Source organism: Bombus huntii, chromosome 8 (assembly GCF_024542735.1).
Source record: "Bombus huntii isolate Logan2020A chromosome 8, iyBomHunt1.1, whole genome shotgun sequence".
NCBI classification, from domain to species: domain Eukaryota; kingdom Metazoa; phylum Arthropoda; class Insecta; order Hymenoptera; family Apidae; genus Bombus; species Bombus huntii.
The window spans coordinates 14,721,021-14,746,982 of record NC_066245.1 but is presented as its reverse complement, the minus strand read 5'-3'; the positions used below and the strand labels follow the sequence as shown (position 1 = coordinate 14,746,982).

The window sequence follows — 25,962 nt, the reverse complement described above, 5'->3', positions numbered from 1 at the left end:
GAATAACACTGACTTCGTGTTTCAAAGAACGCATACGTATATTGTAGCAAATTTTCATTACAATCTAATATGTAGATAGTTAAAAGACTAATAAATAAACGAAAAATTTCTGATTCTAATATTTTGTTTTTCCTATTATATTTACATTCTTAAATAGGGAAGAATACAATCATTGGACAATTTTTAACAATTACGTTGACTTATCCTACATATACAATTAATATTAAATCAGTGGCACTTAATAGCATTACCGTAGTTACAACAAACTTTCTTAATTCGCTGTCTGGTAAAACAAGCATAAAACATTGAAAGAAGCATTTCACGCGTTTGAAAATTATTCAGCGTTCCATCTATCAATGGAATAGCAGGCAGTACGCGAGTTCCGTTTACAAATGTATTCCTGAATAATATTCATTAGCTTCCTGGTGCGACGTTCTTTTACCATAACCAACGTAACAACAAAAATTGCGTCGCAATAGGTAAAGCAATTTCACGTGGTTTTCACGCAGCTGTTGGGCGCGTACCATTTCATTCTGAGCTCACGAGCAACCCGAGTTCCCTGAACCCACCGACAACCATGTATGCAGAAACGACCGTGTAAGTACAAACGCGTCTCTCTCGAGTGTTACACGCCTCGACAAAATGGAAATGAAAAAGGGAGAAACATGAAAATGGAAACCATCCGTACGACAATGAACGTATCGTAAAGAATCAGTTGCACGATCGACGAAGCACGTACCCTGCTTCGACTCGTAACTTTTACCCTGTTAACATTCGAAAGACGATAACTCATTGTTAGGTCATCGCAATAATAATCCGCGATCGAGTGTCATTAAATTGCTTGCCACGGTGCGTTATTAAGTTTCGAAAGTGACGCAAGCGTTTAGACGCGAATGTAACGCGTCGTTGTGCAACCTGAATGAAGAGCAGCACCCATTTGCTGCCGTTTCCCGCCCAATTCGAGATTATTTTTTCCGTGTGCCATTTTCGCTATAGTAATTCGAACGATTGAAAAGCGAGAAGATTATAGTTTGGTACACGAACGTGGAAGGATTTACGAAAGCTAGCGTTTTTATTTCTTTGTTCAAGGGAAACTCTGTTGGTACCGAAAGTATTACTCCCATTGTTTAAGCTATTAAGGATTAAATATTTCTTTAAAAAAATAACGATAAAGAAATATCGAACGAATCTTTGCAATTCCTTTTCATAAACGCAGTGTTAAAAGACTATATTCAACTATGCAAATTGATTGACAGAGAGTTGCAAATAAATGGCTTAATGAGTCAGTAGGGTATTTTCCGTGAATCTGATGCAATTAAGAAGCAATTTGACATTGTTTAATATATGGCTAAATTATATAGCATATAAATATTTAAAAAGACTATCGAGACCCAGAATTTCCGCATTTTCAACTAATGGTCGATTTGTATGTTTTTATTAACGTAATGTGGGGATGACTTAGTCCGTTTAACTGCTCTTTGATGTCGTAAAATTGTTTGAAAAAAACAATCTCACGTCTGCTATCGCAAAAACTGCAGTTCTCAATTACAGTTTCTTAGCATAATAGATATTCCGTTCCTATGTTTAATTGGCTAAACCACTTTTTATGCTAGATTATTTTCTTATAACCAGTAGCTCGTAAAATTATATATAACTTGAATGTTTTATACAAATGTACGAAAATACATAGTATAAAGGTAAAAAATACATGTATCTAATTTTTATCTTAAGCGTGCTACATCGTTTTATTGGAAGAAATATTTACTCTTGTTCAAGGAAACGAAATAATTACGCGTTAAGACGTGCATATACATTTTAGGAAAAAACAAATTGAACGAGTGACTCTTTAAGTTTAATTAATTGTCAGAATAGGTAGTTTATTAAATTCGTATTAACTAGAAAGATACATTGTTCGGATTATCCGAGAGGACAAATTATTCCGTACTAAAACAGTTACGTAACTTCGCCAATCAAGAAAGCAATTTCAAAATTAAACATGAGACGATCTAATCTTCTTTCTCGCTAATAACTGATACCATTAAAAATGATAGAAAACAAAATGGAAAATGAAAGAAGGATAAAAAAATTATTGAGTGTTTATCGAAGTTGGCAGTATCAAGATATAAAGAGTGAAAAATATCGTAGAAGGAGATGGCTGAAAAAGCCACTTCGATATTGCACTGTTTCAGTACCACGGCAAGAACGTTCGCTAGGAATGCGAGATAAGCTCGATAACCATAGCCTCGCACTTTATTTCATATCTTGGACCAACAAAGGATTGGTCTTAAACCTCTCTCTGTTCATCCTCGTCATCGTTGTGAGCACCGTTCAAAAAGAAATGTTTCATTCTGTTCGGCATTTTTCTTATTGTCGTACCATTTCAAATTCGTGCCTAGCGGTTATTCGAATTAAAATTAGTCGTTCTACATGATCGCGATGGGGTCGGGCACGTGTGGCTTCAACGCGACCGATCACAAGACATTGTGCCACTCACGAGCACCGGATGTAGCCGGTGACCTCCGCCACTTCGACTTTTAATAACTAATCAGATGCTGAAGCATCGTACTGTTTCCATCAGAGCGACCGCGTAAGAACTTGCGATTAAGCAAGATAAAATTCGTCGCAATGAGTCATTCCTTGCCGGCAATGGTTCGCGACACATAAATGGTCGACGCATCATTTTTAATCGTCGCGGTTAATGCATCGTAAATTACTTAATACTAAGTTTATTTATAGTATGATACGAATTGTGCCCGTTTTTTATGTATGCCGAAGGAATTAAAAACGTGACCCTGTATCCGTATAAGTATGTGCAGGTGAAACATGTTACGCGCAGATACGGCCTCTCGAAAATGAATATAATGCTGCGTTGATAGTTATTAATACAAATATCAGCTTAATTTGTTAACTGTGAGACACTTTATCGTAGTCGCGTTCGTACTGGCTAAATACATATTAACTTAATAAGAGCACGTTAATTGCCGTTCCATAATACCATTTGAACTTGCATTTAGCACTTATGTGTTTTCAAACGTAGCTCGATAAATGACCGACCTCGTTCTATAACATCTTTATAAAATAGAAATAAGCGTTATCGAATTAGTCGTTGGAAAAGGCACGATTAGTTTTGCTGCCTAAGTGTTTCGATAAAAAACGTGTAGATTTGATGGGAGAAAATTCCTGTGATATTTAAAACACCGTAAAATAATTGATTCTGAAAAAATATTAAACTTCGATACACGAAGTTAAATAACCTTGCACAAAACTGATTGGAAACATGAAAAAGCGAATCGAAAAACTTTGATCTATCTCGCTTTTCTCGTAATTAATTCGAATGAGTTAAACGTTTTATCTTTTGACGAAAAAAAGGAAACGCATCGATCCGATGTAACCAGCGTGTGCCAACGTTAATGGTTCGTTTTCGTTGATAACGCATCAGAGCATGATAGGCTGAATAACGGGGGTGCTTAGTCTCCGGGGGTGATAGTGTCTATGACTACCCTCCAGGAATGGCTATAAATGTAGGTCGAGCGAGCTTTCACTTCGCTTACGTGTCTATCGCTACTCTGTTCGTCTAATTAAGAATTTCGCCAAAAGGTCAGTAGAACAAACCCTTAAATGTTATTTTTATTCGTTAATATTAGAACCACCGCCCCACGCTATCTCTTTGAACGCCACTTTAGTTGATAGCTTTTAATAATACGACTGCCATGAAATTTCACTCGAGAACAAAGTACTATTTACGAAACAGTATCGCTTCCTTTATTCTTTTATTCGAATAGCCGGTAGTACACGATTGAAAATTTCAATGAATCAAACAAAATGGATTAAATTCGCTTTAATAGAGACTGCTTCGCTCGCGAGGATATCGACTATCGGCATTATGTCGATAAAATTCGAAGAAAATTTGATAAAGTATGTTACGACACATTCGCTGTAATTGTATCGAGATAGTGAAAAATAAATTGTTAACTAAATCCATCTGAAATCTAATTGTACGATAGGTCTAACAAACTAATAACTATGCTCAAGTAAAAATGTTTTCCACCATTTTTGGAACCAAATTCCAACATATTTTACAACATATATGGATCTATATATGGAATTAACATTTCAATAGCTTCAAAGCGATCTATTCATTAGATATAGCTTTTGTTATCACCAACCTCTTCTTCATTTTCAAATACGATGATATCAATCGCTGTTCTCAAAGTTATCAAAAAATCTTACGACGCTTTTTAATGACAAACGTGGACAAACGTGTTGTATCATGAATGACGTACCAGGTTAGCTTCCAGTCGGCGAAGCAGTACTCTTTCGGTGAAAAAGGAAATTCCTCGTAGGTGGGCTCGTACCCACAAAAAACGACGCTGACTGTGATGCCAGTGGGGGAAGAAGCTGAAGAGGGCAATCCCGCGATTATCATAATGTCACCGGTAATGTACCTTTCCCACTCTGGTTTCCTTCAGCTGCGCCCGCAGCCCCGTTCACATGGGGGCCGATAAAAATGTCCTGTCGTTAACAGTGACACGTTATACATTCGTACACAAACATATCCCAACGGAAAAGGTGGTAGCCTGGCCTAATTACATTATTCATGATTACGTCTGCGGTATTCTTTCGTCTGAACGACACATTTTGCCCGACAGAGAAAACTTTTTTTTTAATGAATCTTTATACGCTCTGGAAAGTGCGGATTCGCGACGTGAAAACATTCCGTTACTTTTAGCAACGTACGGTTTATAAGATTTTTACCTTTCAACTGGTTACTTCTTTCGCTTCTTTCATTGCAAAGGGATAATGTTAACAAATCGAGGCAATATTCATAGGCATATCATAAACCGTAGAAAATTTAAATGTTTGGTTTGCAACGCGTTTTCTAAAGTGAAGGTAGTACAAGATTCGGTATGGTTTCTCTTTCCACGTTATACATTTTTTCTAGTGAGTGTAACGATTTATGGTGAATACATAGAATGCAGAAGTTTCATTCAAAATGGTAATAGTGTATATTCATTGTGAAGTTCATCTCGTGGAAGGACATCTTCGTGCAATTTGTTCGTTTAGGAAGATTGTATCCTCGTCTGGACGTTTTGTACCTTATAATGCAGACTACATTTATCACAAGGTATGATTTGTATCATCGTATTTTTATGCAATTTCTTCGCTCTGATTACTTTAGAATTTTGTTTATAAATATTTATATTACTCAAAAACAGATTAAAGCGGATTAATATCTTGCTGAAATTAACCCTCGCTTATTAATTTTTTACTTATTAGTCGAAGGAGCTTTTGTCTAAAAATTTATCCGACAAAAAACTTAACATCGATCGAAATGAAAAAACAAAATTTCTAGAAACCTAGGTAACTTAATTAGCTCTCAACATGTTCATTATCCTCGACCTCTACTTCTGGAGCTAAAGCTTGCATTCATTTTCCACGAGTACTTATACCATAAAGCTAGATATTTTTCTACTTTTTCTTCCCATTTCAGCTATTTAGCAATTTCATGTAATTCCGAAGTCTCTAAAACTTTAACCAACGCGATTCTACCTTTGTACTCAGCCATACTTTCTCTTGATGATCCAAAATATATGAAAACAGATATTGAAGTAAACTTTTGACTCAAAGTTTGAATGTTCTCACACGGAAGAGATGCACGCGGTAACCGAGCAACATTAGGAAGTAGCATATCGTGTCTTGTCTCCAAGGCCCAAGGATCGTCAACGTGGTACACAAAGAGACTCGTGTACGATCATTTGCGTGCAAACGTGACAGTGTCTACGACACGCAGTATGCGTGCAACGATCGTCCATCGCTTGGATGCACTTGCGTTTGTCATTGGAAAGCGAACTAATGGAATTGCATCGAGCGTGGCATACGCACGTGCAAGCCTAATATATTGTTGTACAGATGCACCAACCAACGCATCGTATTAGACAAAATGATAACAATTTTAAAATGACGATTATTCATAGATCGATCACTTTGGTATTTTCTTTATTCAGGTTATCGTTGATTAACGAACTCTAGGGCTCGCGTCCGAGACTGCTTCTGTCCACGTCTTCCACTCATGGCTAATATTAGGCTGGAAACTGTTAAAATAGAGTCGATAAAGCGATATAGATTTCTCGGAAAAATGGTCTATGTTGACCCATCAGACACCTGCAAGATCACCAAACTAAACATTGCATTGTCCATAGCCGCGCTGTTAAAAGCAGGTCCAGAAACCAACTGACCACAAAATGACAGTTACATTTTCGTCCAGTGCCCTGTCTGCTTCGACACATTCGTCTTGTAAAAGGTAGAGTCACCGGGACATAAGCTTACGTAGCGTCAAAGTTTGGCCAGCGGCACACGTGGCCGCCGCGCCGCGCCGGTGTAACTGTGCGTTTTCTACCTGCATTTCTTTCTGTTTCTGTTCTCGGAGGTAATGCGCTTTTCGTTTACACAGGCCCGACTGTACTTGGTTCGGGTGTATGCTCGCACGCGCACATCGGATCTACAATCTACACCTATGTATGTAGCTGTAAAAACACCGTATGTACATACGTATCTTTGATATCTGCGTTCGCGGTTATGGCGCGAGCGTTTGTGTGTCAGTAGTAGAACGTGGCCTCTTGGTGCGTGTGCCCTCTCCATGGGGAGGGTTGCTAGGTGGTAGGAGGTGGAGTAGTCGCGAACGCACAGTCGCTTCTCGACGATCGGACCGTAAACGTGGCGTTGCTGTCCAGCACGTGACGAACGTGCTCTTCCTTGGCCGCGAGCGAACTCCTCCGTGCCGCAACCACGCATCTACGCATCTTTTTCCCCCCTGACCTTCCATCCCTGGGAATTCTTGTGGTGTTTCACTCGAAGGCAAACGTAAGGAGGTGGCTACGTTTGGTGATTCTCATTGGCAGATGAGCACGACTCATACAAGTAAGAGGATATGTTTTCTTTATTTGATTCTTTTTAAACAGACGTTAAGTAGGATTCAATAGCTACCATTAACTTTCAGCTTCGATGGATTTTGTTAGTTTCAAATGCTACATATACTCGAATTGAAATTCTAAATAAAACAGGTTGGAAAGATAGTGGATAGAAAAAGTTTTAAATCGTGACGTATCTATTTGATGGAGGACTTGTCAGTTATGCGTGGATTTAGAGCATAAACGTATGTTTGTATCGAGTGTACGTGCACGCTCGCTCGTAATAGAGGTATCCGATAAGTGATATTTAGCTGGAGCCGATTAAGAGAACGAATCGAAACACACCGTGACAGGATTACCGTATCGGGCAGCCGCTGCTAATATTTGTCACGATTCCCGATAAGAATCGCGTTACAATGTTACATATCGTTGATTCCTCGATACGTTTAACTAGCTGTAAAACGAATGCAAGAGACACACGAGACACAGAGACATTGCGAACTTGCAGTATATTACGTTTCCTCGTACTGTGTCTCAAAGGGAGCGTTCATGCTCGATCGTAATGACGCGGTGCTCCTTCATACCTGCACCCGAACGATATTTAAACCCAATCGAGACGTACTATATGTTAATAATCATTCTTCACGATCGAATTACCTCATAATAAAGATTAATTGCACGAGAGACCTGGATGGCGCAGAGGGTGCGCAACAAGTTTCCAACCGGGCACAGTTTAACTTCGCCTCTTTTAGATTGGAAAACATCCTCCATTAGAATCGTCGGGTAATTACCAACTTTTCTGCCTCTAAAACTATTTATCGAGACATCTAATTCGTTCTAAGTCTTTCACGACTCATTTCGAGTTTTTAATTAAATTGTATGATTTTTCTTTGCGACTTACGTTTAGAAGCAAAAAGATCTCTCGCAAAGAATCCTTCTCGATAATCAGACGAAAGGATAGGCAACCGATATGTTACTTACACGAATGAAAACCATGTTCGTACATAGTGATATTTTCCATAGAGTTTACCGTTTCTCCGTGTCTTAAAATGGCTATTGCAACCGACTCGCGGCCTATTTGTCGACGATGATATTCAGTACGGCGTAACAAACCGCTCGAAACGTTGCGAACATTATGAACAGGATTAACACTCGCTATACAAATAACCCTATGAAATGATTTTCCACAAACGTGTTTCGAAACGCGAACGCTGCTGCACCCGGTAAACACAGAGATTTCCGGCGTTGAATCGCGCAACTGCGTCATTGGTTCATATTTTGAGAACGTGGATCGATTGTTAGGATATCGATGGTCATATAGTTTCGTTTTTAGGACGGGTTATCGACTGAACGGCTATGATGACTTAGGCGATATTTTGGGAAAGCAAGTATAAAAGAATTAGTACAACGGAGTGGCAAAAATATAGTACTGAATTAAATATTATCGTTTTCAATTTTCTTCGTTTAAGCTTGTACGAAACAAACGGTTCTCCTAAATTATCATCTTCCAAAAACCATACATCGAGAGAAGTCAATTTTTTTATACAAACACCTTAATCACGAGATATTTCGTGTAATTACCAAGTCTTTAAATAAACTGTTATATTAACATACATCCTATAGAATAGAATTACTACCAGTATTTTCAACTGTCAATATTATCTTTCTGAAGAACTTTTTATCTAATATCAACTTTTTAACTTTTAAATAAAAAAATATTAGGTTTAGTTTTACCTCGAACGACTAAAAATGAAACGCGAACGGTGAAACGCGAGCACGCTATCGGTAGATAATAGACGAAGGACGAACTTACCTATGATTACTTAACGAACGGAACGATTAGCCGTATACACGTTCGTTACCGTCATCTTTGTTGTAAAAGTCAGTGTGTAGGCTATCGCGTGATAAAATTTGCAGTGCAAGCTTATTTGAGTGCCATAGTGATTATGTGCACCAATACCGCGATGTTTTTCGTTTTTAACGTACTCTTTTTTTTTTTTCTAATCGTTGACGTTTCGAATGAATTGTGGTCGTTTAAAATCCATTTACAAATACGCATCCTTCATTAACGATGATTAATAGCGAAGATTAAAAATTTCGTCGACCTAAAATGAATTTACAAAATAAATTTCAGTGATTCGAAACTCGTCTAGATGTATAGATTCTTGATTGACGATAATTAACACCATGGAAAACAGAACGTGGCACGAGAATGATATACATAGTATTTTTTCTGCTCGGTGCCATCACGTCGCTACGCTTCTAAAACCGTGACTAAGATTGCGTATCTTACAATTGATAGATTAACGTACAGCCTAATTTATCAAAGTTCTATAGAGACGCGACGTTATTTCGATCGCGCCGATACAGCTGGCTTTTTTATCGCATAGAACTTATAACGTTTTCATTATCGCACGATGCAAAACGCACGGAGAATTAATACTCGCTTGTATAATATTCACGTAAGCGAAACCGATATTCAAATGTTCGCTTAACATTTCCCTATTAAAACAAGAAAGAAAAAAGCAATTGGAATAGTCTTAAACTTCGAGTGAACCGAACAAAATGTGTCATTTATGAAGTACGTAAGTTGTATGGAACGTACGTACATTACTTGCAATTAATTAAGTCGATCCTTGTACTTTAACCTTAGAGACAGTAGTTCAGAATCCTTTATAATGTTCAGTTGCACCTGTGTTAGTCTGTTGCTTATCTATTTTTTGCATGTCACGTTTCCAACATGTTACATTCATAAGTGATAAGACATTCTTAAAAAATCAATTCGTTACTGAAACTAAGCGAATTTTTGCCTTTTAACTATTCTCCTAAGTACATTCTTTATTTTCATTTGAGTTGTAAGTTTACTTAAGAAAGTCCTCAAACGTCGCTAAAATTTCATACGATTTCTATACGAACGCAATCGAGATAGCATATTATCACGAAGGATCTTGTCGATTGGAAATATCTTTCAAGTTAACAAGTATTTTTCTAAATAACCAGACGAACCTCGCACCTGAATGAAAAGGAAAAGTTGTTCACAACCGCGTGCCATGAAAATAAAAATGCCGGTAAAGATGCAAGCGTCACCAAGGCCTGCGTTCACCGATCGAGTTGCGCAATACGAGTCTTCAGAATTACAGTATTCATTTTTTTGTTACGTTCGAACGATAGGAAAAACGCAACGTTATATAAATTTATTTTGTTAACTAAAAGCTATCGACAGAACCAGGTAAATGAATTTTCCGTGTTAGTAGATTTTCAACGGAAAATTGTATCGGTCATCTCACAGAGAGCCAAATAGAAAATTTACAGTAGCGCTATAAAAGCACAGGAATCGAAGGTAACAACGAAAATATAAAACAAGATTAATAAAGGCGTTTAGAAATTCAAATTTCACGTCACTGTCAAACTCACTATTTGAAATATTTTCCATCAAGAAACGAACGGAAACAAGCAGCGAATATCGATTGTTTTCGAATAAAAAGTAAGTATCGAACGACTACTTGGAAAAAAATGAAAAGCAAAAATATCCGTGAAGGTGCAAGAGCAATCAAGGTCCCCGTCCACCGATCCAGTTGCGCAATAAAACCGTCACGTGATTGGCGTACTGTGCTCCGCAGTTGCAAGAGTCACGTCAACGTAACAAGACGATCCGAGATTCGCAGATTTGGAGTAACGATAGATGTGCGCAGAAAATTCAGTGTGATATTTTCCGTTCATTAATTCAAGAGACCACGATGCAGGGACGTGTTTCGACTTTACGTAAGTAACCGTTGACAGTCGTGTCCAAAGTTCAGACGATAATGAAAAAGAGGAAACGCGACAGTTTGAGGAACAGTCGAGAAATTTCTATCGCGTCAAATTGTTTTGAGCCGTTGTCGAAGATTTTTATAAGTAAGATGTTCGATCATACGAAAAACGATAAAAATATTAGAATATTACCAACATCAACACGCGCATCGGCGTTACATTTGAAAAATTGTACATTCTTCCGATGTGTTAAATATTTTCACACTGAAGCAACAGAAAGAAATATACACAGGAATCTACCGCGAATCTTTGAAATTAAATCTTGGCCTTCCATCCTAATAAATGCAAACCAGTTTGCATAATTTCTCGAACAGATATTCAACAATCTATCATATTGCTTATGAACATTCGCGAGGTGTTTGACTTCTACCGATTAGTTGCAGGCATCTTTAGAGATATTCTAGAGAAGGATCCGGCTAGCTTGTAATATATGGTGAAAGGTATATACAATGTACATACTTGCTTCAGAAATTTGGCTCCAGATTTAAACTTCCAAAATGTATTCTCTAAGTTAATGAAAGGAAAAGAAAGAAGCTCAATACCAATGTCTTTAATTTTAATTTCAATTTCAATTTAATTTGCAACAATACGACTGTGCACACTGCACGGAAGTTTCTAACTTTCCAAATCCTTCGTGTCGAGTCATTGATCCAAGGAAAATCATCATCTTCGGCCGACTAATCTGCACGGGAGAATGTTCAAATAACAGTTTCATTCAGAACGAAGTAGAGCGCGGCGAGCTTTTAGAAAACACGTTAGATCGTGCATTCCGGCGGGAGGAAATTGTTAAGACAAATAAATTCGTTAAGTATATCCGGGTAAAAATTTTCACCGGGACATATGTGGCACATCCAGAAGGAGGGGAAACGTACACGAACACACAGGCGAAACGTATTCTTCGATGCTCGTCGAACACCAGAGCCCAGAGCGTAGGGGAGAAACTTAGGCGTGAATTGAAACACACGACGCGCGGAATGCTGTAAACTCGAGTAAATTAACACCGACATATTTTCACTTAACGAAAGGAAAGGAAGAAATATAAAAAAAAAAAAAAAGAAGAAGAGAAAACCTAGAAGAAGAAAAAAGGTAGACTAGCAAAATTTACGGCGTTATTTGTTTCGAGTCACTGACAACTGTTTCGTCACGCATGAACCTCGACGTCAACCAGCTAAATGAGAAGTGCCAGAAGAAATGATTTTTCAACTGTTTTTATAACTGAAGATAGCGCTAATGCGCCATTATGTACATGTAATCTCGGGCTGGAATCAAAGTCGTTGTTGAATTCGGGGGAAGTAATGTAATATGCGGGGAAAGGCAAATAATTAAAAGGTAAATTCGATGATAAATGTAGTTCATCTTTTCTGGCTGTAATTTTTTGTTTGTAGAAATCAACAGGAACTATGATTATTATACAACTCATTGTCAAGGAATTTTATTACGATATCTGTACCCTTTATATGTAAAAAGATCATGACAATCCATGAAACTCGTAAAATACCAAACAAATCTTTCGTTTCTTTTTCTCTACTACTACATCCTTTCTGTAGTTTATAAAATCTAGCTCCAAAACATTAAACATTTTATTACATGAAACGTTCTTTTATCGAGCAACGCATATGTCTACTTCAAATAGAAATAACAAAGAAAGTCTCGACTCTTTCGAAGAACCTTACACTCGACATTTATCGCTATAATTGGCTTTGTTCTTTGTTATCGTCCAACGTTAACAACGCCAACGTTATTAACAATAATCCATTTCAACCAAATTTTCCTAAGACGGTGCGGTGCGTCGATGGAGCAACGCGTTTCACTGATCCTGGGGTATAAGAAATTACAGTCGATCGTCTATTAACAGCTGATTAATTGGATAGACCGATGGAAAATGGAGTTCACTGGAAATTGTGAAGGATCGCAGCACGGTGGAGCAACGAGACGTCACGGCAATTATTTGAGATTTCCCGGGCGCGTTTAAAGCTGTCCGCGCAACGATCCTCTGTGGAACCGATTTGAATCAAGTCGAATCGAGTCATTCAATCGGCTTGACTACACTAAAAACTTTCGTTTTCACGAGAAACGGACCGATGTCGATAGTGGCACGAAGAAACATCGCAGTCGGAGTCGGAGCGATCGCGAGTTAAATCGAGCCAGCCCGGGGGGGACGTTACAATTTCACGGTAGCGGAACAGAGAATGAGATTACCCACGTACCACGAACCGCAAATGTGGCTTCTCCCGATCTCTGTGCTCGCGTACGCTCGCATTTTTAAACTCGACGCGACGCCACGTGTAATGCGCGGCCTGATCTGCTCATGGATGACCAAAGATCGATAGGTGATCGTGTATAATTGATACTAGAAAACAGTAAACTCGTGTATTTGATTTTTATCCGACATCCTCTGCGAAACGCTACTCTAAACTATGATAGAATTACCTGGTATATTTTAGGCCATTAAATAATATTTAAAGAGAACTACAAAATACGCTTTCGATTAATGAAAAAGCAATTTATCAAAATTACACTATCGTAGACGAAAATGTACTCTGGAAACAAGACTTTTGCAAAACAAGACTTTTGATTCGATCATTTTTAGTTATAAAATTACGATTTGAGAAAAAAATGTATAGCAACCAGTTTAACGTGTGTATCATATTAATTGATAATTTTCCATCGTTTTGTTGAAACGAGTAAGTGGCTGTAAATAATAGTTTTCATGCCACTTTGTACTAACTGGCTCGTTGCAAACCGATTATACACAACAATCGTAAATATCAGTAACATTAATAACGCTGGTCACAGTTCGCCGTTCGTTGAATCAATCTCGTGCGACCGATACAACTTTGACAATCATTTTAAACTATAACAAGTACGGGCTTTGAAGTGTCGCGAATTACCAGCATCGCGTAGGGGGACACCGAGATTGAGTTGCGGGTAAGTTGGCAAAGTTGTCCCGGCAAATTTGTCGCTACACATTTGCACAGGAAGGCAGTAATTCATTATTATGTTACTGTGTTGACATGCAATTAACCACGATTAGCAATTGGTTAAAATGTAATCAGATTTGCTTTGGAGTCGGATCAAACGCATTGTTTCTTTCCAAAGTGTCAGCTGCAATATCTTGTCCCGATTCGGCACGTAATACGCTAATTTTATTTCGCAATGTGTTATAAAGAATCTGTCCTGCTTATTCGTGTTTGCACGAGTAAAGTTTTATGATTGAGTTCTGCTTTAACCCTTTGATCATCTTCTATCATAATTATGTTTCATTTTTATGAAAGCATTTCGTAATTCAAAAAGGATATATAAGAACAAATTCTAGGAAAGTCTTCTTCGAAATTAGAAAATTCCTCTAAAATCTCTAAAAATTAAAAAGTTCGTTTAACGTAATTATTACACATTGGAAGCACTCCGAAACCTACGGTAGACGCTGAAAATTGCAAACTTCAAATCCTTGATAAACGATGGAAATAATAGCAAATTTTGATTTCGTTACGTTAGCTAAAGTCTCGCTTTCCTATATCGTGAATAATAAAGAATAAACATAGTTTCTTCTATTTTAAACGAGAGGAATAAAACATTCATAGGTATGGATGGTTTCTAGCAATGAAACGTGTTTGAACTGTTCAAAGAACACGAACGTCTGACGTCTTTAAATATGTCAATTCGTTCTTTCATTCCTCTTCTTCTCTTTTTTTCATTTTTTTGCATAATACCAACACTTTTCATCGTTTACTATTATCACTACTACTCCACTATTTCATGCACTCTTGCCTTGATGAATAAATAATGCTCCTCAAGGCCCATTCCTGAATATATCTAAAGGTTTCCTAGATAACGATTATCGCTTGGGACCGAATTTTTATTGTCGAATAGTTTAGATAGCGATATATCGCGGATCACAAATAAATATACATGCAAAAAATTTATTAACTGTTATTTACGACTCATGCAGTTGCCGTTATTAACAGAAAATAATGTCCTGACCTGACATTTCTTCGTTAACACCGCGAATGATAGTTTGCGTCCACGAACTCAGAGGGATTTGTGTTTGCCGACGCAAATGCTTAAAAGTTTGTAAAATTTCCTAATTGCGGTTAGAAAACTTTGCGACATGATAATCTAGTTACGAAGGAAGGAAAGCTGTCAAAGGGAACTCGGAAAAATCGTTCTCTCTTGTAAGTATTTCACGAAATCTTCCAAAAGCTGCACCAATGCTTTTAGGAAAATTTTATCAAATGTTCGCTAAGAACTACTACAAGTTTCATGTTTTTCGAGTTGTGACATAAGATTGGAAGTATTTAATAAGCCATTAAAAAGTCACGTAGACCTACATACATATGTATATCACCAAGAAACGTCGACTGATACGTAACAGTGAACGATCATTTTATGAAACACTGCCATTTACATTACTAACGCAGGATGTACATAACGTAAGACTGATCAAGAAATAACTAAGAAAACATAGTATACAACAACATAGTGTAATTTATTAGTGATTCTAACTATCACTGTCATTAACACTGATATTAGCACACTTTTCCTAATATCACCTTGTACCATTTACTCTCCCGTTTATAGGGAGACTGCGGAAAGTTTCTTTTTCTGGAACGGTGAGGTGTACCAAAGATCATGAACAGTCGATAAAACATTTGTCTGTCATGATATGACTATATGCATCAACGATATGCATTCAAATGAACTTTTTACGTGAAAAGTTAAGTCTTATCCTGTAACTTTAAAGACGTAACTTGTACATAGGAATAAAGTAGATCAATTTCCTTTTAGAACAAGGAGATTAATATTCACACGAGACCTATTTATATTTTTAGAAGAAACGCTACTACTATGGAAATGCTGCCAAGGATAACTGAAAGGCGTAATAGCTGTATCGAAAGAGAATCGAATAGAAAGCAAATCGAATCGGACGATTCGTAGGAATCCTTTTTATCGTACGTCGACGATAAAATTGATGAAATTCACATTAATAGTACACATGAACGCCACGTTACACATCATACGTCGTTAAAGTATTTGGAACGTATCGGGTTCTTTTTCGAACAGTCAATGTTTTATCAGCTTGATGGAGTGAATAAGCGCTAACACGTTTCAAGTACCAGCCAGGTTGCCCTCTTTTTCACCAAAAGCCGTCCGTTACCTCTTATCGAGTCCGACCGAACGCCGCGCCCCGCCGGTGTGAATTTCCAACGCGTCCCGTTCATTGTTTAAGGTTTTACAAATTCCATGAACTGGATGCCGAGTTTCTCTAAGGTCTTTCACACATGCCAGTGTGTATTTTCGGTGCTATTATTTGCTCAAGAATTACAAAACGGGGAGAGACACTCGCTTCCCAGGAAGGAGAGGAAGAAACCTGCTTTCCGGTGAATCTCGACGACTCGCATAGGTGAACTCGAGAACTCGACGAACTTCCAGCTTGCGTTGACTTTATTTCGGTTACGCGAAATCGCGCGACATATGAGATTTTTCCGTTCGCATTACGTGACGTGGAACACAATGGCACGTGTCGAATGAGTAATACACTTTCTGAAACAGCATCGTGCCTTTTTTCTTCTCTCTTTCCATTTCTCGATGCGTCACGCCGCGTCGGCTACATTCTGTTTGCAAACGCTCGAACCAGATACGTATTCGACGAAACGGAAGGGAGTGTTGAAATATTTGAAGATAAATGCAGGACTGTAGAGGATAATACAATGAATTGTTTCGTTGTTGGTGACACAGACATCGTTAGGAGTTTCAAGAACTTGCGAGCGAAAAAGATTGAAAAAAGGAATCTTTGTTCGAGAGTTAAACTGTAATAAACTGACATAAAATGTCAGCTACAAGCGCGTCTTCCAAATTCGTTCCCGTTTTTTCAATATTTTGAATCGCACGCGGAGCGTAGGCAACGCATTAATTAAAAAGTGGTCTGCGATGTTGCGGCTGACTGTGAACCCAATTCCCTTATCTTCGACTGGAACGCGCTGAATGCTAACTTCTCAGTATCTAACGCGAGACACGGTGTACCTTTTCCATCCTGCTCGGCAATATCGCGAGAAGGGAACGAAGACACCGGTGGACTTACTCGGAAAGAGCCGAGGAGGCAGTAGAAAACGAAGAACAGGAAAAAAACGCAGCGATGGGAACGACGAGTCTCGTCGCAAACACACTTGTCGCTTTGCTGACTAATCGCCGCTCGTCTCCTAACTCTGATCCTCTATTTCGTGATCGTGTGTCCTCAATGGGGAACATTCCCGCAACCGTTCGCGAAATTTAAGAGCCAAATTTGCTAATGTCACGATAAAAGTGAGCGTTGGGTCTGATAAAGAATCTCGAAAACTGTGATAATTTATGGCAACACAAGTAGAATTCATACCATCGACGGCATTTGACGGTAATTCGTTTCTTTTCCAGGATTTCAATCGGTGATCGATTTTCTACGAAAATAAAGAATTTTGAGAATGTTCTATGAAGTTCATTTTGTATTGGTTAAGCTTGAAACTGTTTTTTGACTGATGATGTTGACTCTCAACGAGTGTTTTATTTTACGCCGAAACGCGTAAACTAACTTCAAAGAAGCTTTTGCCTGCGCTTAATAATAATATTTTGCAGGTAGATGCAACGTTTCGAAAGTCGGAAGTATTTGATCGAATATAAAATCGAACACAACGATGTATAATCACGAAGCCCACGCGACAGGGAGATGAAAAGAACGAAGCAATCGTTTTGAAATACGTGTTTAAGAAGTTCGTGTTGGTGCAGCGAAAGGATTCAGAAATGAAGAGAGCGTAAAGATTCCTTTTTATGACTCGATTTATCGGAGACGATAGAACATTACAAAGATGACGTAACTTTGTGACCAACATTTATTATAATTATTCACTGACCCTTAAACCGCCATTATGACGCTCGTGACCGCTCTGCCTTGTACACTGTGTCCAATTTTGCTTTTTTATGAGTACAGGCTTTTTTACAGACTGTAACGAAATATCCATTTTTATGTAGAATTGGAAAACAATATTACTAAATCTCTGATTCTTGAAACGGTACATTTATCATAATAGGACCGAAAACATTCAACTGGTTTTTACTTAAGTATCTGTTTGCATGATTAGTTAAGAATATTAGTGTTGTTAATAAATTTAAGTAGCGATATTAATGGTACTAATAGAATTGAATATTAGTATCGGCCTTTGACTATGTATGTCAAGGTACTTAGCCTTCGATACGTAAGACTAAAGGCTATTCATCGTTCAATAGTAAAGAAAATACAGAATTCTCAAAGTAATTTCTTTAAATCTATTTCATCCGTATTTCCTACATCTAATTAAAATTCAGACACCCTATAGAAGTGAGGTGATTAGGTCGTGATAGGTACTGAAGAAACCCTCGAATATGTTTAACAATAAATATTTATTAACCATATATTGCATGTGTACACCGATGGGTAGAACTCGCGGTTACAAATTCAACTACTGGTCGATGCGTTTTGTTGCGCGAAATAAGTTCGGACGATGATTGCTCGATATGTCGAAAACTTGGATTGATGATTGACTCGGACCGTTGCGACTGTAACGACTGTTTAGCGACTGACTTTCCCTCACGATGATGCTGCAAAGGAAAACTATGGTGGGGTGTGTCTAAGGATGCGAGATCATCGGATTCGTTGAGGAAAACCTTGGTTCGGAAAGTGAGGGAAATGAACGTCGTTGTTAATTGGCGAATTTTGTGTTAGTCGTTGGAAAAGGATGCTAACTGCCCGTGAGAGAAAGTTGCTAGCGGGAAACATCGTACACGAGAAAAAGTAGATTTCCCGTGTTTTCCCCTAGTAGGTGATAGACTGAGGAACTGTTAAGACAAAGGCTATTTGTTCCTTTGCAGGACTTTAGCTAAATAAATCCTAAGATTTTTGGCGGGTCCTTAGGCTAGCTGAGAATATTCTGTAAGAATGTATCGACATCTAGCAATCATCTTGTCCGAAGAGTTGGGTCTTTGTGTAGCGAGCCACGGGACAGAAACCGTTGGAAAGTTTACTGTCGAGTGCCGCTACAGAAACATACAGTCTGTATGATGATCACCATCGAACTACGTCGAGTATTGGAGATTAGGGCAGTACATGTTAAACTGAAACACTAACGACACAAACGTATGTAATTATGCCAGGCGCTATGTCTGTTTCATACCGTAACAAGGCTTGATAATTCGATAACGGTCGTACCACGGCGTCCTCTTTATTTGTGAACTGCCGAGGATTTTTCGTCATAAATGATATACATATTCTAGCAATACTTCTTTCGGTTGTATTCTTGGTTCCTTGCGTGTACACGTGATAAAGCAACGCTTATAACATTTTATGGTATTAAGAAATTCGAAGGTAGTGTTGCTTCACCACTGTAAAAATTGTACAATTCTTTTCTAGTTTTTTAAAGTTACTAACCGACACTGGTAAAATTCGATCGCTGCCGATTTTATAAAAGTGGAGATTTTAGACTTAATACTTTTTGCACTGTTGATAGGAGGTAAATGTGGTAGCAGAATTCTTCCTAGTCACATTGTGCGCGTACACATGCCCGGACAGCATTTTAATTAAAGAGCTTAATGCAACATGATCGATCGTCTAAAGCAGAGCCGTTTCAGTGATGCAGGTGTTTGCGCTATCCATTGTTTCGGTTGGTACAATACGTCTCCCCGCTATTACCTTTCAGTTTCGTAAATTATATCGCGTTATCGACGTGTGTTTTTCCATCCCTCGTTACACAATACAATTAACCTACATGCACAGCAACGAGCAGCAAATTTTATGGTATTTTGAACGAACATTAGTCGAAGATAATATTCATAATAAAATGTATCGGTGCATTGCATTTAAAGAGCAATTAGTTACCGACTACTGACTAGCTGAAGTATCGTTCTACGATAAATATTCTTCCTGTAAATTATTTTTTCGCTTTTACGTTCCAGGCTGGCGCACGTTCATTGTGCTAATTCGTTCGGCATGCACACTAAGTATGAATAGTTTTTCGAGTAACAGGAAAGTAACAACCCGCATTGTGTGCCGTATAAATTCTCTTCATTTTGTAATCTGCTTTACGCTAGTCCTTTCAATTTCAGCGATTTCACGCTTTTTATCGAGTCTGCTGGCAATTCTTGTATTAATCCTCGTGCTATGTTGCCCCTGTTCGAATCACTAAACATTATTCTGCATCGGCAATTTTACATTAGCCTGCATTCTTTAACAATTATAATAATAACTTCGTAAATAATATAATATATACCTAAACTTTCCATTCCTTTTATTTTTACGTTTCCCCGAAATTGGAAAAGTTATTTGGAATTTTAAGCACCTATCCGCGTATTCCCGATTTGCAACTTTGGAGATAATCCGAGAAGTTTTGGCTATCAATCTGCTTTCTTTTAGCCGTTTCATTCAGAAGATCATTTGATGTTGTCGAAAAGTGAAAATTAATCGTCTAGATGAATAACGATTAATGAACCGAGTTACAAAGTATTCAATTCCATTTACTGGATTCGCGATCGTTCGAATTCAACCCAACCCGTGTATAGGCATACGCTTTTGTAGAAGAAAACGTTGTTTTTACTGTAAATTTACGCGTAAGACCACCGGTAGATAGAAATGTCGCGAGCTGCACTCGAGACTGTGGTTAATATTTGCAGCGCGAACAATGCTCCCAGTGGCTGAATACTCGAACGTTCATTATTCCTGATACCTGGACTCAGTCCACTGGACTGACATATCTAGGTGGAGGGAACGGGGGAACCTTTGGTTACGCACTTCTTATCGTGACCTCCTTGCGTTGCTTGTCCGGCTGTTCTGATGGTAATTCCCTTTCTTTTCCATTTTCCCTTGTTTTTGTTCGATATAATTGCCAACCATGAGGTGTCTCGCTGTCTGACGTTGATTTCCGGGTCTCAATTCTGATAGTGAAATTGCTCATAACTTCATACCAATCTTGGAACACTCGAGTTTATTATTTCCTTTTTATTGTTATTTTGTTTTTTTATTGTTATTGTGATAATTGTTATCAATTTTGTTTACTGTACTGTTTTTACTATGTATTTGGAATTGTATCGTTTTATATTTATTTGTGGAAATGTCGCTTCGAAAATATCTTACCAAATTATATAAATTTTTAGAATTTTAGAATCAGTGAAACGTAATTATATCGACAAGTTGTTCATTGCACGGAGCCTATAATTTTCAACTAACCCATTTTCGACTAAAATAATCGAATTGATATTAACGTTCATCTAACTCGAATCCTGCGCGAGAGATAATTGCCTCTCCAATAGCAATCAATGAATGCCATTTCTAACCCCGACCTGCATTTTACTCCAATCACGCGAGGTAAGAAATAATCATTCGGTATTAATTGATTGCACAATTTAATTTTCAATTGGTTTCGTTTATAACTAGCAGATACTAACGTGTAAGCATTTCGAAAAAATATTACGCGAGTGAAGTGTGAAAATTTTAATATGAACGGCTAAATATTTCGATACAGCAACTGCCATGTTTACAATATCGTGTTTAATTTATTTTGCAATCGAAATTATTCGATACAAATATGAAACTCGTAAAAAGATAGAGAATTTTGATTCAAACAACACCTACCATATTTTCGCCAATTAACTTTTATACAGCGATTCAATTTATCATTTCAAATGGAACAATCGAAAAACATGAGAAGTGGAAAGGATGCATTGAATAAATTGATGGGAGTACCTATTTTGAATTACTAAACGATGTAACAATTCGAGAACAATCCGCAAAATCGAATTGTGTTCCTTGACAGTTCGTAATTTTTATTGATAAATCCGATGACGAATATTTCGTGACGTAGGAGAGCTAGTATAAATCGGAAGCAAAACGGATCATTTGCTGGATAGGCTGAAAGGAAAAGCGGGATAGAAGAACGAAGTATACAATTAACGAAATCCTCGTGTTCCAGAGTTGGTATTGATTTACGTGAGATGAAACGAAACGTGTATGTAAACGGGCAATCGTTGCGCCGTGCCACACAGTTACGCGTAGCTTGTACATATTTTACATAATTGCATCCATGTTACAAAATGCGTTGATTATTTGATCCTCGCACGAGAGACGCAGTTAATAATTATATCTGATTATAAATGATAGGTATTATTAAAACCATTAGTAATTAAAAGTAAACTTTTTGTTCTTCGATACATACCACCTTGAATTTTGCGTCTTTAATTCATAAAAATTTCGAGAATTATTAGAACTTCGGCAAAATGTGGCTGTAGTATTGTAGCTAAAAGACTCTGATTTTTAAGCCTACGATCACATCCTGACACTTTTTCTTAACCATATCCTGATATTTTGCTTCATGAGTTTTCTCGAATGAATAAACGTGGCTACATATTCTTAATTTTTTTATTTCGTTTACTTTTTCTTGTTATAACATGTAGAATGATTCTTTATGACGACAAATGGTTTTATTTGCAATTTAATTATAAGAACTTGACAATATGCTTGACAATTGAATAACATCTCATTTAAGTTTCGTTTAACTTGCTGAACGTTGTTTAAGTCGATATATGACAATGAAGATGCTTCATTACCAAGAGAAAACATAGTAAGTTTCTAGCTCACCACAATTCTCATAAGTGTCGATTCTTGTCTTGACGTTTGATCGTTCGCTATCGAATAGAATTTTACGCCTCGTGCAAAGAACTGCGCGATGAAGTTCCCTGCAATTAAAACAAAGCACGTGAACACATACAAACGGTATGACGCAAGTTTTATTACAGTCTGTGTTGACATAGCTCGCGTTAGAATATCGAGTATAGCATCTGCGTGGTTTAAACGTAGCGGTTCAACCGCCTCCTGCGAGTTTTCCATTCCAAAACGTCGAAATAGAAACATCGGTTGAAGACATCTAATCGATTGCAATTAAACGTTATCTGGTCGTTGTTAGTCACGATTGTTTTTTGGTAACTATAGCATCATTCGAGTCCCATGGAATTTCACAATTTTACCGTATACACGAGTAAATAAGTACATGATTATGACTCTGGAACGACTTAATTGTTAAATGGAATATGCTTATTTCTTGTCTCGTGTAGATCCTATAAATCGAACGAATTGGTTAATTTAGAAGATTGAAATATTTTGCCTGATTAAAATTAGTATAACGTACATTTCTATGAGTAAGTAATAGAGGTGTTTCCTTTCCCACGGTTACTATCAGTATCTGTAAAGTATAGTTCGCCACGTTACTTCGATAAGATGACATGGTTACACGTGAACCATTTAGAAGTAGGATGGTTCGAAGAAATTGTGTTCAAAACAGGCAGAACTGGTGTACTTTTTTTTTATCAAAATCAATTATTCTCTATGACTTTTTTATTTTTTACAATGTAATATGTCAAATGTTAATTAGAAATTAAATTTATTCAGACTTTTGCAAAAAGAAATAAGTATTATTTGTAGAACAGATTATGTTGCACTTGTCCTTGCTACACGTCATTCACTTCAATATCAATTTAACGATACTCGTACAACTCGTCACCATGTTTGAAGTCCTGTGGCGTCATATATCTGTACAAGGCTATAATTACTGTTTAGGACTACTCGAAGTACATCCACAATCCGTATAATAGAAGATTTCAGTCTTCATTTTAAGTATCATTATTCATAATCCTTCGATGGATAATTTTGCCTTCTCTTCCAAGTTTGCTTATGAGTAAATGATCATACTTATCGTCACAATAAAAAAATATATATTTTTTAATGTTGTAATTAGACTTTGTTCGTCGTGGTTTAATTCTAAACAACCAAAAATAGGCAAAAGTGGTTATTAATTTGTCAATATATTGCTTTTGACTGATAAGCATTGTTTCATTACTTCTTTGCTTTATTATAGAAATCGAATCTCAGTCTGAACTAGAAAATGCTGGGACCAGAACGTGATTAGAAATGAAGTTCATAATTGACATCCACTATGTGATTTAATCAATTTATTGCTTATCATCATGTCCTGAATTCTATTCTTGTATGTTTTACCACATAACGAAGCCTGTCATTCTTAAAATTAGAATGACTCATACTTTTGGTAAAAACTTGAGAATTTATTTCAACACTTGAGTGTCCAATGCCCTTTGTTAAATTTAAATTCGAGTAATCTTTTTAATTTGTCAAAATCAAGAACGAAAATATGGATTCTAAATCTCTAATTCTCGAAATTAATTTCTCCAGAGAATTCGTAATTCTAGATAGGTAGAGTGCATAATTCAATAAATATTTCTGTGTATATAAATTTTGCTATGGCACTTCTGTGTAAATTGTAACATTGATCTGAATAATTATGTAACGTTGCACTGAATTGTACAAATTGTGGAGTGTGAATCTCGCTTAAAGTTTGCATGCAACAAGTTCTGCAAATTCTGACAACGCAATCATCTCCTGAATCTGATTATCAACGTCTCAATATGAAAATATATCAACGCAACTTGCAAAATGGTGTGATTTCATGAAACTTCGTTTCATACCTGCTAACAAATAGATTTGAATAACGATTTAAATGTTCTTCAATTTAAAATAAAAATTAATTATTAATAATTTAAATATCTTCCAACTTTGACGTATTTATTTTTAACATCTGCATCCTTAGATTGGAAGTTATAGCTGACACGTATTGTAATGTAACTGTAACATTAAAAATTGTAACAAGATGAGGGTATTTGTAACGTGACAATATCTTTCAAAAACAGAACACGCTGATGCTCAAAGATCGTATTCTTCGCGTATATTTGAGATTTTCTCTTTAGGAAGAAATATCTTGGCTGTATGTACCTTCTATGAGCGCACAAAAAATTCAGAAATGGACATAATAGGAACTTCGCATTATAATATACCGCATTTTGGACTCCGAAATTATCGATGTTACATATTTCGCGTTACGTTTATTTGCAAACGTCGTTGAAACGACGAGGCGAAGATTGAATTTTTGTCAAAAGAAAATTCTTCTAGTCATTTGACACACTATATTAGCCTTTTTAACGACTTCGTACGAGCGGTTTTTCCGCAATTAATCGAAAAGTCATTTTTACAGCGGCTTGCTATAAGGATTAAGGAGTTAAGATTTTCAAGCATTCTGATAAGGCTAGATAATGTACTAAATAACGTATTATCAAAATTTCAAAAAAAATTATAAAAAAGCCTACGCAGCAAATACTTTGAAAGAAAAATACATGTTTTATTTTTATCTCGATCTTAGTGCAATCATTCAAATAGTTGCTAACTGTATACTGTACATACATACTTTATCTCATATAGCCTAAGAAAAAAGAGGAAATTTATTGAATGATAATCGCATAAAAGTGCTTAATCACAGATTCCATTTCCTTATCCATAAAGGCGTGGCAAATGCAACGTTTATTACTTGCTGATAATTTCTTCATCTTGTTTATTTCTCCAGATAAATGCATTACTTCTATTTCAATCCTCTTTTTGCTGTCTTTTTTCATCTTCTGTACAAACATTATATATATTCCACTACTCAAACATATTTTTAATTCCCCTTCGTATTTCTTACAAGCGCTTGCATTATTATTGATACCCAGAAATTGTACGACTCTCTCTGACTCTATTATATGAGGTAACAGATTCATCGCTATCATTAGCATAGAGGTCTCTGCGTTGCAATAATTAACGCTGCTTTCATCACGAATTAGTTTTGGAAGTAACCTTTGAAATCATACAAATAATTACAAACAGTATATAACGTAAATCTTTTATCTCTTTTCAAATTCACTGGTTAATGCATTTGTGAAATTCCAACCAAATCTCAACCAAGCTAACTTATAGATATTTCATCACTTGGCTTTATCATCCCTATCACTAATAAGCGTACAAACATCATGCCGTTAAAGGCTTGCAGGGCAGATAGCATTTATTTTTGTCGAAATGTAGAAAGTAAAGATATACCGATCATCTCAGCACGATATCGGAAAACAGAAAATTATTGTGCGTTGCTTCAAAAACGTGAACGATTCGTTAAGATCGAAAAATTATTACATTTTCAGCTCTTTGTGTGCGTGTAGTATAATGTATGCTCTTTGTATAGCAAAAGAATTCTCGTATTTGCATATTTCTAGTCACAGTTTGATTTTCTTTACTTTTGTAACAATTTGATTCATGTGCAAAATAATCGATAAAATAATAATCGATAAAAACTTGGTGTAAAACTTGAATAACAACCGCGAT

The 25,962-nt window shown here is 36.9% G+C and overlaps 1 protein-coding gene across 3 annotated transcripts in view; it reads left to right on the top strand.

The window, feature by feature from the left end:
* LOC126868679 (thyroid receptor-interacting protein 11-like) overlaps positions 1-25,962 on the top strand; it is a 45,499-nt gene that overhangs the window by 5,456 nt on the left and 14,081 nt on the right. Inside the window, exon 1 of one of the 3 annotated variants that reach the window (XM_050624423.1) lies at positions 6,682-6,918. The exons of 1 other annotated variant lie outside the window; for it this stretch is intronic. The gene's annotated coding sequence lies outside the window, so the exon portion shown is untranslated. Of the gene's footprint in view, positions 1-6,681; positions 6,919-10,505; positions 10,671-25,962 lie in introns of those variants that run through there. One more of the 3 variants, XM_050624422.1, reaches the window with a different exon arrangement.